Consider the following 16,171-nt stretch of genomic DNA (forward strand, 5'->3'; position numbering starts at 1 on the left):
ACAATAATTTTAACTGTTTCTCCTGCTGCTGAGTTATCACTGCTAGTAAAATAAAGGTAAATAACATATCATTATTGCATTAACCAAGTTTCATAAAAGCTGTGTGAATAAGCCGCATTTGGTTTACATACTTCACAGACATAAACTAAGTCCAGAGAGATTAGAAACTGTGGAACAAGAACAGAATCCAAAAGCCCCGCTTCCAGGTCATCTCTTCTGATCACTAAAGCACACCCAGTACCTGTTTCAGTTATATTTTACTCAACACTGTTTAATGGTATAAGCTAAAGAGCAGGACTCCTCAGCTGTAAAAAACACCAGGTTCAGATAGGATAGACTGGACATCAAATATTTTTGGTGTAAAAATAGCGTATTTCATACACTTTTACTTCACTCTTTTGAAGGCACTCTCTCTTTCCTGAAGACACTCAGTTCAGTATTGATAACTCAGTATGCATTCCCCAGGGTAAGAGAAGCCAAAAAGATCAGGAGAAGGGAATTRGGATATGTGCCAAGACAATGATATCTACAAAAGCATGCCAAAGTGCTCTTGCATAGGAGATGACCTATATATTACCTTTAAAGATCCTTTAAAAATTCTATGCTCACATAGACTGCAGAAAATAAGCCTCATTATGATGAAAAAAATTGAAGTACTAAAAAAAAGAAATTATACCACTTTAGACATACACTTTAGATTTTTAGGCATAGCTTATGACTAAAAAATTAAAGATCTTGGGCTAAATTCATCTTTGAAGTAACTGCACTAGAGTCACACAGTGGATTAATTTGGCCCTGCTAAACATCTGAAAAACAAAAGGGCAGGGACTGAGTACATCAGCAGTCATTAGAAACAGAAAAAGCCCATTAGGTCAGCTAGTCCGCTCCTCTTCCAATTTCTTAATGTAGTATTGGCCATGACAATACAGTCTTCCATGTTATCTCAAAAATACATTTTTCATTATTCAAACCAAGACCTAATACCACTTTCCTTGGGAAACAAGTGGCTAAATATTCCTTATTGTTTTAATTATACCTTGGTGGATCTACACTCCACATCCCTGCAGAAATTATGCTATTATTTAACTGTTATCCATTAGCTCTTTAAAACTCATAAGCTGTTTTTTGCTCCTCTCTTCTGACTTCCTAGAACCTCCTTAGAAGTGAGTCCACAGATTTGCCATGGGTCATAAGGGATTAGTAGATAAAGGAGCACCACTTGTACTGACTCACATGGAAAAACAAGGGAGGAGGCTGAACTGAAGGAAAGGAGTTTTATTTCCAGACAGAGACACTGCTTTTTCAGCAGAAGAGGACAGACTGGTAGTGATTTCACTGTGTGAGCCTGAAGACAGGTGGTGTTGCCAAAGGGGACTGGTCTCAAGCTATCTGCAAGAGTTGGAGACTCTCATTTGATGAAGTTTAAATGACAAAGAAACTTTCGCTGCTGTCTTTCCTCTTCCTTCCTTCTTCTATTTTTTCCCCTTCCTCTCATCTTTTATTCATTCTCATAAAGATTGCAGTGGGAGGAAAGGAAAATAAAGGCAGAATAGCATGACACTCAAGCCATGTCCTCCCTGCTTCCGAGAGGCAGGAGGAGATAGATACAAGACCATGAGTGACTGATGTGTATATAGTAGCACTGACTGAGAATTTCCTTTGCCATGACATCTCAAACTACCATGATCAAAATGTCTGGGAGATATTATATGGTTCATAATTAAAAGGTGTCACTTTAGAAGATGGGAAGCAGACATAATTCTGTCCTAAATTCAAAGCCCAGATATCTGACAAACATTAAGAACCAATAAATGTGCATGTTGCCCTGTGATGCACAAAGTGACCAGACTCAGACTTTGATATATGACCAGTGGAAGCACACTCTAGCACCAAAGAACCAGTACCTAAAGTCTCTAGGAGTGTCATGATTACCCTCAAACTGTTTCATGAAAATTTGGACAAAGTTGAGATGACAGAATAGCGATAATCTTAAGGAAAAAGTTAATCGTGTCTTAATAAACAAAAAAATTCTATAAATTGTAAGGGTAAAAATACAGACTATGAAGATAAACCTATTTCTTCTCACCCTCCTTCCCCATTACATTGCCTCTATGCCACTCCAGCTGTGGTAAAAGGCAGGAAGTGATTTAAATGATCCTGTTGTACCTTCCAGTAAAGGGAACTTACTGAAATCTTACCGTAGGGTACATTCCAGCTGACCTAGAAGAGATCTGGGGGGATATGAGCAGACCAGTTGCCCAGAAACCTCCTTTGAGGACTCCACAGCTGCACATTACACTGAAGACCTCCGAGTCTAGTCTAAATTATGTGTGGGCCCAAATTATACCCCAGCCACACTGGGTCAACGTGTAAACGGAATATGGACACTTTTGCACACCTCTTGGCTCCAGAATTGAGCACATTTTCCCAGATCCAAGGAATAAGCATGCTTTGTTTCAAACAGGGTTTGAGGGTTTGGTTTTTCTAAAGGCTGAGGAAAGCAAGCTCAGAGAAGGGCATAGTGAGCAGCAGGGGACCAAAGCTCCTTTTATCATTATTCTAAAATGAGATAAAGTGAAGAGATGGTCATGAAGAATATCAGACATTAAATAGCATCCCTGTGTGCACATCAGAAGTGTAAACTTTGTTTTAGATAATGACTTACAGAGGGAGATGGTTTGTTAGGGAAAAAAAACAACACTGAAAAAGGTGATGGAGGGACCTGATGGCATCCTTATGAGAAATATTAGGGAATAAGGATAAAAGGTTTCATTTGAGGAGTATATTTATCACGTGTCCTGGTTCTTTCTGTATTATTAGTAAGCCCTCCTATGAACAGAAGAACATTATGTGAAGTCCATAGGGTATATTCACTTTTTGGTTTTTGCAGGCAAGGGTATGTGAGCTTTCTAGAAACTCTGAAACCTCCATGCGCTGGTGAGGAAAGGTCTAAATGGTATCGACTCTTAATTCTCTGATTTACCAGACAAGGCTTTCAGGCAGCTGGCTTGGTAATACATCCTTGGCTGGGTGTCTGATGAAGATGGTCATTTATAAATGTGTAAAATCTCTCCAGCTCCGCGCTGGTCAGCTCACATTTAAAATAATTGCTTCTACTCGTGACCCATCTCTCTGTAAACACATCGGACTGACAGCTTGCTTTACTCCCAATGCCCAAAAGGCATGGGGACAGCACTGCTCTGGAACAAGGGCCTAACTTACTGACTAGCTTTTGGCGAGTCTACGTGATACCAGACAAGAACAGTGGTCTCGATGCTAATCAGGCCTCGCTGGCAGGTGTGAGAGATGTGCAGGAATGTGATTCGTTTCACACATGGTAAGATTAGCGTGTTAAAACCGCAAATGGAGTAAACAATTTCTGACTTGTTTAAGGCTGGTCAGTGTCTTTACCAATATCATCAAATGTGCAATTTACTACTACAGCTAGCTAACAGAGATTCTCCTTTAGCTCAAGTGGTTGGCGACTGCAGTTTTAGAAACAAAGGACAAAGCAGAAGTCRAGCTATTTATACAGCATAGCTGCTAGAATGGCATCTGAAGTCCAGTCAGCACGTCTTGGTAAAATCAGGGCATCCGAGCCACAGCAGAAGCATTTAGTACTCCTAATTGCATGAATAATAAAATATTGGTCCCTTTTTCCTTGAAAAACATTTCTACTCATTTTACTGCAGCAGCAGTTCACAGTTCTCTAGGAAAATAAATTACTTGGAGGGGTAGCAATAACTGATTGTAACTCTGGCAGAAGCATGAATAACATCAGCACTTTCTTTTCAGGCTTCTTAGTGATGTCATTGCCCACATCATCAAAGTGATATAATAGCTGGAAACTTTTAGAGACAGAAAAGCATCTCTGGTTTTGTATTTTATTTCTTTATAGGCAGTAATAAGATAATGCAGAATAGCTGTGGTTACAACCACAGCTGACCCAAAATCTCAGATGGTGAGTTTGTAGTCAAACTTCATGCCCATTTTGGAGAAATCACAGAACTAAAAAAGCAACAGAAATTACATTAAAAAAAAAAAAAAGGAAGAAAAAGTGATGGTCCCTAAGGATGGAAAGGTTAATACAAGAAAAAAAGTGATTGTGTGAATGCCAGTTTCTGTCCAGCTCCCAGACTGGTACTGAGGGGGATGTTTTCGCTTAGCCATTTCTGTCCCTCTGCAAAGGTGAGCAAGATGCTGTTAATAACTAAGACTGTCCCTGATGGTGGCAAGTCTAATTACAGGGAAGAAAAAAAAAAACACAAAAAACAACAAGATGGGAGAATGAAAGGAAAGGTTTATGTTTTTTTTCCCCTGGATGTCAGTTCATTACCAGCCTGACACTATAACTTCAAGGGTCATTTCTCCGCAGTCACTAAAATACCAAAACAAGAGAAAAGCTGAGCATAAGCAGAGGCAAAAGCAAAAACCCTAGATCATTACATTCTCAAAAGAATTTTTACATAAAAGAGACCTTGTAAAAGAGGGCCTCTCTATCTCATACACTGCTAACTGCATCCCCCTGTTAATGCAAGAGAGAATGCATTAAATACAGGAGTGACTCATTTGAAAGATACTGCAACACAAGATTAGGTAAAATATTTCATTTAAAAAGTTTTACTATGTTTTTCTAGAGAAAAAAAAGTAATAGGATGGTGGCAGAGACATCTTTCTAAACTATTTCAACCCCTGCAAGTGTAGCTTTAACATTGTTTCTAACTTTGCCTCCATAAAGTCGACTGCCTACATATTTTCAAAGATGGATCCAAACTTCAGCAGTACACATGGTTCAGGGCCTTTTGTGGAACTTGACAGTGGAACTTCTGCATTTCAGGTATCCATAAAGATCAACATTATTCAGGTAGACATTTGGTGTTCCCCTCCATTAACTGTGCAACTCATCAGCTGTCCTCAAATCATGTACTTGGTAAAACTGGTACACGCATATCAAGAAACTCCTAGCTGCCCAGTTTTTGTGCAAAATGTCCTCACACATATCAAACATGCAAATTTATTTTGTAATAGAGCCAGATTTGCAGCCAAGCCACTACTCTCTAAATACTCCAAAGACAACACAAGTAAATTTTAGACCAGAAAATGAATGCTTGGACAAGCTAGATTTCTTTAAGCAGCTATTTTTTCTGAGAACCATGGATTGGAATGGAAATTGCCAGGTAACTTTAATGGTAGCAGAGAGTACTTTGATTACCTCAAGGTGAAAGTACTTTAAATTCATTCCAAATACAAGGTGAAAGTATGAGAGTGGTTTGAAAAATACAAGCATGAACCACCACAGCAATGCAGCTCCTCACAACAGGATGGATGTGTGAGGTTTATCTGCTCTAATACATTACTCCTTCATGAAGGGCTACTGAAAAATGAGGTAAAGACACAGCTCATCTTTGGTAAATAGATCCTTTAAAATCAGACTGAAAAGAAAAAAAACACAAAAAAAGACATGACAACAAAATTTTGTAGGGCCATGTGTACTGAACTGATTCACTTCACAACCCAAGTGAGGCTGTGCTCCAGGCCAGGAACCTGTCTAGACTCTTTTCTCCTGACCTAAAGCAGCAGCTCTGATGCTGAATCTGTTTGAACAGATAGAGACAATTACATTTTATGTTTTGGGAAGATGYATTCAGATACAAGCCTTCCTGGTTACTTTAATCCTTGCCGGAGAACAAAGAGCAAGATAAAATGGAACTCAGGGCTTAAGCCAAAATCCTTTGAAATCAATTCGAATCTTTTCACTGATTTCAATGAGTTGTGGATCAGACCACCACTTCCTCAAGGCAGCAACAAGACACTTCCCAGAGAAGGCAGGGGTCCTCAGTTTCGCCATTCATTCATTTTGATCTTTCACTGTTTAATGAATCTCTTCATCCTGCTCTTATTCTCAGCTCTCAGCCAGCCAGGCATTAGCAGTGCATTCACTAGGCAGTAGAGGATCACCAGCATCCATCTTTCAAAAGAGACTTACAACTGAGGCCACTCAGAGCTATTAAAGAYCCCGTGGTACTTTTGCAAGAGCAAAAATAACAATGCCAGCATCTTGGCCAAATTCCAGCCTCTTTAATTACATTCTGTCCATCTATATTCCCTCTTTAGTTTCAGCCGGAAAAATTAGCCACTGTTTCCACTGTCCTATTTGTTATAATTAATTCTACATTAAAAGACTAAAAGACTACAAGCATAAAATATTGGCACCTACTGCTCTAAGAGCGTATCATTGTTGTCCACAAAAGACAGAAAATGCACCCCTCTTCTCACAGTAAAAGTATACGACTGGCACAGCAAAAGTAACCATGAGATTATTTTCTATTTTAAAAGTGAAAAGCCAAAACATGACTAAATGAAAAAAAAACATGGTAGCATTATAACTGACTTCTTTAAAATAATAACTATAACCTTTTCCAAATATCTTTCTTGCCTATTATAGTTTGGGACAATCTCCCCAGTATTGTTAAACATCAGGAACTTCCTAGAAGTCTTGCCCACTGGGGTTGCGTGTTACCTTCTTGAGTTGGAGACAAGGTATAAATTGTCCAACTATCATAGTTTTGAGGGCTCTACTCAGAGTCCTAGCAGATGATTATATGAGAAGGACATAGAGTTGCTCATGCCAAAACATCTCTTCCTTATTCAGTACTTGTTTTTCACATTCCCACTTACAGCAGTGCATCAATCAGTGCAAACATTCCAAAGGAAAAGAGACGGAGATTTCTGGTTAAATATATATTTTGGGAGATTTTAGTAAACATTTTTGAAAGACTGGTACTGTCTGAACTATATATATAGAGCTCTAGGGGAGGACACCACACAGTTTTCAAATGGAATCATTCTCAAATCATGCTATTTAAATTGATTTAGGCATAGCAGCATGAACTTAAGGCCCTCAGGTATTGTCAACTAATGAAAAACATCCTAATATATAGCCTAATCCAGATAATGGCTAGAAAAGATGATCCTTCTGCTCCTTGAGGACTCTAAAAATTTAGACAACATCTTCACATTTTTATCGTAAGTAAACAGAGATGTAAATGTCTTTCTGACCAGGGTATGGAGTCTAACATAACATAAAAACAGAGGCCTGAGAAGACTGACGGTCTCATGCAGATGATACACAGGTCTGAGTAACAATTTGGGATAAATACACAGGATAACTATGTCTCTGTGGAATACAATGAAAGGAGGTTCAACCATCAAAGTTTACAGCTTGCTCACTCTTCTGGCAGATGTGATTGTGATTAAAAAGGTTGTCGCTGGTGACAAATAAAATGTAGAGCACTCTAGAGGGCTCGAAGAGCAAGTCCATTAACTTTATCAGCACTAGCTTGAGATGCCATCTCTGTACAGTCTTAGGAAACAGTGAAATTACATTTACGCATCCTAATTGTAGGAGTCACTGAAAATGTAGGGCAATAGGTAAAGGATTCATAGCTGCATATTAGGTCATAATGGTATCTTTCTATAGAAATAATTTGGTCATTTGCAGATCATATTAGGCCAGTCATTCATGGTACCATATTCAAAGCCAAGGATTGGAGAGCTTGAGTGATGATACATGACAGGAGACTTTTTCAAGAGTCAAGAGATCTGAAAAGACAGAAGAAAACAAAGGGGGGTCTTCTAAGAAGTTCAACTGACCAAAGAACCACTATTGTTTAGGCGAACCCAGGGTGATCTTTATCATCTGGTCTTTGTTTTGTCTCTTTAGCAGAAGCAGCAAGGTACCTCATTTCCTAAGACATTTAGCTCTGAAAAGCTGGTATTTGGGAAAAGCCAGAAAATAGTTGGAAAGAAATTTGTTATTAGGGAACAGTCTAGATGACTTCATATGGTTTTTCCTTCAGTCATAATGATAGTTTGGGGTGAAAAGCACTTTAAAAACTAAAGTTCGTTATACATTACTACTGTATGTTTTACTGTGAAGTAGCAACACCACTGTGATACCAAAGCTCTGCTGCTCAAATCATCTGCAAAGTTCAATCACCCTGGAAGATGTCGTATCTGCAGTGTTTCTTACCAAACATTCAGAGGTAGACTGAGCAACCAAGATCCTTATCCCTGAATCTTAATATATTACCACCGATACTATATTGCTAAATGAGCCCTACACATTATGCACCACATACCTGATGTTTGGTAAGGAGCTACCCACTCTAAAACACGCATGAACATTTCTCTTGAATCTCTGTCATACATGACTACATTCTTTAATCTCCAATGTTGGAATAAACATGCACATATGATGATTTCACTAGCTACAGGAAAATACATGAATACTCTCTTTCTTCCTCCTCAGATTTCTTTACAAAGAAGCCAGCAATTTCCATACAGATTTGCAAGAGAAGTTGGAAGCCTAACACTCAGTTCAAAACTTTTTTCAGTGAACTGAAGTGGAGGTAAATTTCAACAGGATATCTCTGATCTGTATATACAGCATGCAGAAAATTATTTTAATCAATATACCAGAAAATTTCTCTTCACTAATATAGCAATGCTTTTTTAAATGCCCAGAGAATCTTGTAAAAATGTTTTTTTTTTTAAGTGTTAAAGTTTTGCAGACACTACACCTGCCTGAGTTCCCAGATTTTGTGAAAATAGCTAACTCCGGTACCCATCTCACGACAAGAGTATTCCTTTTGTATGCATGAGAAAAAGGTTTAATCTCTCCCACAGCACATTTAATTGCTTTTCCCTGATGTTTGTGCAAGATGTACAGACAGGGAAAGCTGAAAGTCTGTTCAGAGACTTCAGTAAAACTCTTTCTACACAAGTCACTGTCAAATACACTATTTAAACAAATAGATATATAAATTTTGTCTAATCTTTTACAGTTATTTCAATCCAGTAACATGGAAAGATCAAATAATTTTCAGGCAGATGTGTGACCTTTCACTACAGGTACTGCTAAGCACTGGGAAATACCTGGTGCCCTCTTGCTCCTTGGTGCTCCTGTTTTTTCACCAACCAATTATCCTTGATAATTTGCATTGGGTCTGAAGAGCTGTTTGAATTCTTAAAAAAAAAGTTCTTCTTTGCAAGAGAGGTCTTAAAATTGAGCATGTCCTGTCCTGTAGATTCAAATTAAACAGCTTATAGCAGTTATCCTTCAATGGCTTACTCAAACAGAAAAGAATCTCAGTAGTAGTTTATATACAGAGAAAATAAATCTAGAAGTTTAATCTGGCCTAATTTATTAATCTACATAATTATGAATAATTGAAGAAGGCTAACAGGAGAAAATTCCAAATGAATGATAGAGTGCAGCTCAATTCCCAAGTACAGCAGTACACACCCAATGGCTTACCACAAATTAAAACCTGACTGGAAAAAAACTCTAAAAAAATTACTCTTCTGGCAAGAAAGAGAGGTGATGATCTAGCATCTCCTATGAGCCCATGATTAATTGCCAAAAAAGCCCTTTACATATTAATAACTTTCTTTTTTTGATTCTCTTAAAATGTGCTTGGCTATCTTTTAACCAGAGATGTTTTCAATGCCGTAATAAAAAAAAGAAAGAAAGAAAAAGAAAGAACAGTGGTCGTCACCAAGGAAAGTATATTTCATAATTAAAAAAACAGCTTTAGACTCGTTTCGAGTTTGGGGGTCAGGCTGGATGACACAAGTGGCCATTTCTGGCTGGACTATCTACAAATACGTAATTGGAGTGTAAATTATTTTCGCTATATAAATAGCTCCTGATGATATCACAATTTGTAAATAGTGCAGTTTGTTTTCCCAGAAGCAGCTTTGTGCTAGCTGACAGCTCTGAAAAGTTTTTGCATTTGATTATGCTATTTTCCTCTTTATAGCTCAATAGGAAATCACATGCCATGTGCCCACTATGAATTGGGTCTGCTTTTCCAAATGCTCTGTTACACCCATGACACATAAGTGCCTTTAACATCCTTGGGTGAGAAAGCAAGCTGCCTGCACACATACTTATTATTTTTAAGTCTTTATTTTTATGTAGCTGCAATAGTGTATTTCACAGCTGGCTGATGAAGCACACTAGAATTATTTGAAATTCCTTAGTGCTCCTTAAAAGGCAATTAAAATGAGAATAGAAATGACCGTATGTGGTCAGGTGCATTTCTGTTGCTGTATTACTCACACTGTTGCCAGCAGAATATTTAAAGACCACTTGCACCAGCACACATTAGTGCAGCTGTACTAACGGCTTTCCAAACTTCACTACTCAAACTTGCCCTAGAGAAGCCTTAACAATGCATCTGTTTACTAAGATTTTTCCATTAACCTTTTCAATATCATGCCATCTTTCTAACTTGTTTAGTGATTATAATAACAATATGCTGTATAATCTATATTCAAAGACCTTTAAATGTGCACACAATGTATTCTATCAACCTTCTATCCTTCTTGAGTAGTAAAATACTATCAACAAATGGCTTGGAAGGAGAATATGCTCCTTTTCTAAATGCAGAATATATTGAACTTAAATGCATCACAGAACAAGCTAGAAAATCCAGTGCTAAGACACTCCAGAAGTTGGCACAACATACGGCGAGATGAGATGGCATGGTTTTCTCGTGCAATGTGGTCCCTCAGAGAAAAATCATCGTGTGTTACCTTGCAAAAATTTATCCAGTCTTTTCAAGAAAAGGACTGTTATATCCACCTCCTGTTGTCCTCAAGAAGAGACTAAGCATTACTATCCCAGTGTCTGTTCCATAGGCAAAAATACACAAGAGCAAGAATTTACCAAGGAACAAACCAGAAGCAAAGGCATTTTACAGAAGGAAGTGTAAGATAATATACATCAATACCTAGTACTATATTCAATACAAATATTTCCTTCCCTATGTCTATAGAGAAAGCAGAAGAGAAAGAGAAAAGGCTAACGAATTTACTCACTAGCTCAGTTACAGAAAAGTTGGCTAGAACTAACAAAGGTGCTCTATTATATGTAGCAGTTTTTAGAGAAATATTTAGAGAAACGTGTAGAGAATCCAGTTGGTTTAGGCCCTATTAAATTTCATAAAACTTGTCATAATAGAAAAATGGAAGCATCTAGCCTGGCAGAACCATACAACCAAGTGCGATGTCCCCTGAAACCAAGCGAGCGCTGATGGTGGGAACCCATCTAGATGTCCCAAAGGAGCAGCAACAGGCCCAGATGGAGAGAGAAAACAGGAGGCTGAGGTTCAAGCTCTGCATCTGAACCCCCCGCAGCGCCCCTGCCCTGCACAGACACGCTCCTGCAGGCCGGGGACGAGGAGGGAGGCCCACATGCTCGAGGTACCAGGGACAGAAGTGAGAACAGTGGCTTGGCAAAGTAAGCCATGGCTAAACACAGGACTAGTTATGATGTTTCAGTTTGAAATTTTGTTTCCAAGTTTCTGCTCTGAAAGTGCCATTGTTGAAGTCATATTCTATTTGCTTATCTATACATAAAAGGCTTGTTAAGGTTAATGAAAATGTCTGTTATCTCCTATCTAACAGGAATTCTCATTATTAGTACAGACCAAAATGTTTTCCCATGTTTCAGGATTAGAAAGCAGTAGGTGTCCTGAATTCTAGTTCATCTGAAAAGCCCCATGAGAACTTCATATATTTAGATCAGCAGCAATTTGGAAGCCTTCAGTTAATCATATTTTCATCCTAACTGCAACTCAGATTAATTGGAAATAAAATAAAAATAGCCCATTTGAGGATAGAGTGAGGCACTGAGCAGATATACTTATCACATCTTTTTTCATTTTCATGTCTCATGTTCCTTATTATTTAGATCCAGATTCTTTCCAGACTTTTTTTTTAAGCTGCAATATCAAATGGCATTTATCTAGGCATTTTAAAATCATGCCAAGATAAAAGCTAATCTTTTTGTAATCAGTATGCAGAGAAGAAGAGAAGCAGTAGTAAAGCAGTTGCTGCATGTTTGCTGACAAAATATTTAATCCAAACATTTAATTTCAATCTGCCACTGTTCTCAGTTGGTATAATTACTTTAAGCAAATATCATGTAGGAAGGAACAGAAAATAGTCTCAGCCACTGAAATGTAAATAATAAAACATAATCATAATCGAACTTTTAAAGCCATATAATTCCATTTTAGGATCATTTCTGTGGACTATTTTAAACGTTTAAGTGATTTTAAATTATTTCTAACATAATGGCCTATATCGCTGAGTAGTGAGAAAGGTTTAATTTTCTCATCTGTTCATACACATCATACTTCAAAGGTACTACAGTGAAATTGCACTGCAGCCCATGGAACATGATAGATTTATGCTTTTCATGTCAATGGATATTAGAACAAACACAAATTTGAGACAGTGACCATCACAATTTTTTGTGCTTTTTAAAGAAATGAATATAAACAAATTCCATCACTATTTTCAGAACAGTCTGAAGCTTAATTGCCCCAAACATGGGGCAAAAAAGGCCCCAATTCTTTTGTAGACTGAAATTATGCAGCAAATTTTCTATTTTTCTGAAAATCAGAGACTTATTACCTACCACTCCATCCCAAAACTCAAACTGATTTTTTACAATCAGTCAGTCAATCCATCTTTCTAAATCCTTATGGCCCTACAAAGTGGCAAGAGTGAGAATAAGGTTAATTTCATTGATGACTAATTCTTTTCTTCTGTTTTTTCACTAGTCTTGATTCTATTACAATGCTTGTCTATAGTGTTGAAAGGATTAAAACTCACTTTAGACCATGTCCTAAAAGTTATACAGGCTTGTACTATTTCTGTACAATATACAGCTGCAAGCTAGATATACATGAGACTCTTTCAAAACAAAAAGAATACCTTTCTCAAAGCGTTATTCTTTAGACCTATTCCCCCATGAGTAAAATTTACTTCTGTGCAGAGGATCATCACAAGACAAGAGCATAACTCAAGTCCCATTTAAACCCAGATTTGTAGATTACTTGGGAAATTAGCAATTACTTTGACTGGAAAGCATGCAGGAAACATTTTGTAAAAAATCAGTTTAATTGCATATGTTCTGACCACGTGAGGAAAATGATTATAGAGCTCAGAAGGGGTCAGGGTAAAGAACAGAAGATTTTTTTTTTTGCTGCGTCTAATTGTCTGTAACATCTTTTAACAATTTTTGTATTATATTTTAATTCTAAAGTGGGATCCCAAAAGTACCTTGCTTCTCCTCTTCAAAGGCCCCCTCTGGGACAGAAACAGGTTAAGACTGTTAAAGGGGACCACAGGAGACCATTGCAGATGGGGCCGCTCCTCTCCCTCACCATCTCAGGCCATCTACAGCACTCGAACCCCTGCAGCCTGCCGAACAGGGAACCGCGCGCACGACCTGCACTCGCCATTCCCAGCCGTGCTCCTAGTCTCCCAGGTCGCCTAGCCATACAGCACTGTTTGAACACCCAAGAGGCRAGAGAGAGAACAGTCTCAGTAGTGGTGTTGAGAGGGAGGTATTTTTGGTTTGGGTTTTTTATTTATAATGTAAGCACAAGTTCACTTCAAAGTGAAATGATGGATCTCCTTAATTTGTTACTCATGAGCAGGATGAGTAGGTGAGATAGTCCAAACCACAAAGATCATGCAGAATAACTAGAAACAAGAAAATCAGAAACAATCCCCCCAAAAAGGAAAAAAATACTGCAAAGTGAACTAAGCAAGATCCAAAGACACTCTCAGAGCAATGTTATCTCTAGGATAATTACCACAATATTTCTTTGAAGTGAAGTTACAATTTTGTTTACTTCTTGAGCAGACTTGCTTGTATTACAGGTCAAGCATGTGTGTCAAAAACTGCTGGCTTTTCTGCAGTGATTTCTGTTAGTTATCAGATTTGTTTACATGGCTAAAGAGGTAGTGCTCCTCTCTCCTTCCTAAACTCAGTGAAAATAAAAGCAGGGTAGCAGTAAGCAAGGAGGCACAAGCTGCCGACGGCAGGCAGAGCTCTTTATTTATTGCTCCCAGCAGGTGTCAGATGCCGCAGTTTCTTTACAACCATCAACACCCTGGGGCTTTTTAGTTCCACATATAAGACAAGGAAGATGGGGGATGGCAACTAACCTCAAGGGATTAGGTACCTGAATCCTATCCCAACTACTAGCAGACTCCAGCTGTGTTTAAATGTTTTTTGAAGAATTTCTGATGTTCAGTGGTTGCTGATTACTTCCAGATTTTAGTTCTACGCCAGTGGAGATCTGCTACAAAGAGTTTAGCAGTTGTTAAAAATTGCAATTGCACCACGGAAATATCTTCTCTAAAACCGGCTTCAAAAATATTACAGCACGGTTTAAAAAAAAAAAAGAGAGAGATAAACCTACTGACTCTTCACAGTGAGAGAGGAATCAAGCAAAGTGTGGGGGAAGGAAGGAGAGAGGGCAGGGGAGAATACTAGGATCATATTAACTTTCAGGCCTTCTCAGATTTTCCCTGTAAAGTTATGGTGATATTTTTATCTTTGGAGGAGGGTTGGTTTAAATAAATTTTCTACTGACATTTCCTTTGTGTTGAATTTACCTAAGTTATGGTTCATTCCGGGGCATTCCTGGCCCTTCCTCCATTATTATATGTTGATATAGAAAGAATGTCTATATAGAAAGAATGTCTATATAGCTACATCTTACATTTGAACGAGTTATATAATTTAAAATTTGGATATTATAAAATGAAATAGGAAACCGTTTTAACAAAGAAGAAATGTAATCAAATTCTGTTCTCAGCTGCATACCTCTCCCAGTAAATCAGAGGCCATCCAGTGAGCTGCATGAAGCTAAGTCTGGTGAATCTGCTACTGGATCTACAAAACTCCCAACAATATGTCACTTGAGCTCCTCTTCAGCTTCTTAGGGGATGAAAAGCATAATCACCATATTTAGATCTAAAGACTCCATTGTTTCATCAACAAAGACGGCTGGTTAAGGAGGGAAAAATGTTCAAAGAAATAATCTAATGTATATAAGTACCTTTTGCATATTACACATTTTGCCACTGAATTCAAGACAAGTTTTGAACACAATTCAGTAAAAGAGAAGAAAAGATTGCTTTCTTTGTGAGTTTTTTTGTTTTCAGGCATGCACATAGTTTTAAATAGCAGTCAAGGCTAAAACAGACATTTTGCTCTAGTGGAAGAATTTAGAAGAATTATTCTTTCCATCTACTTTTTTAATGTAAGTGTAAAATTTTTAATTCATCATGCAAAGCTCCTTCTTGGAAAGAGGAAAAAGGAAAGTGGAAAAGGGGGGAAAAGGAGGAAAGAAGAGAAGGGCAAAAGAGGGGAAGGGGAAACAAAAAAGGGGAGGGGAAGGGAAAATAAAAGCAAAAGGAAAGGCGAAATCGAAGGGAAAAGAAAAGAGAAAAGGAAAATGAAAAGAAAAGAGAGAAAGAGATTGATGAGAGATTTTCCAATACTGTGTTGCAAACTTAGGCAACTGTGAAGCTCCTTAAAATCTTTGTAATAAGACAAAAGCACATAAACTAAAACTCACTTTATCTTCACAAGTATTTATTGTGTTTGGATAGACACTATTCATATAGCAAAGCTCAATCCTGACGTGAACTTCCTTTAGTTTTACAAATATCCAGATGCAGAGTAATACAGGAGCTTACATTTTTATAGCAAGCTCTGGGACAGTGCAAAAATAAATTATTTGAGTAGGTTACAGTCCAGGCAACAAAAGCCAGATAATAATGCATATTCACATATTACAAACCAGACAATCCATTTGTTTCATGGCATGGAGGTTTCTTGGAAACCTTCTGGCATTACAAAATGAACACGGGAATAGATTTCAAATCTTTTCAGATCCAAAATGCACTGAAACTGTATTTACAGATTCCTGATGCATCAACTGCATTATTAACTATTATTTCATGATGACATATGCCTTCATTAGACAGGGATTATTCTGATTCTCTGTTTGTTAAATAATTTTGTGATGGCTAGCTGTATTTGTAACAATAACTCTTGGCAGCATGTAACACACCACAGCCCACATTGTCCAAGAAAGGATTATTTCATTCCACTACACCGTATCACAACTGACTGTACCTCGTAGTACAAATGCAACCTTGTCATTGCAATTTGTCACACTTTTTTTGTCTGCATTATAGCTCATTGAAGTCTCATCTCCTGCGCTGAATAGCCCACTGCCATATGATACGTGACACTGTAATGGAAAAGGCAAGATCACAACAAGGGAGA

This window comes from Apteryx rowi, unplaced genomic scaffold, assembly GCF_003343035.1.
Source record: "Apteryx rowi isolate R43461 unplaced genomic scaffold, aptRow1 scaffold_121, whole genome shotgun sequence".
Classification (NCBI taxonomy): Eukaryota; Metazoa; Chordata; class Aves; order Apterygiformes; family Apterygidae; genus Apteryx; species Apteryx rowi.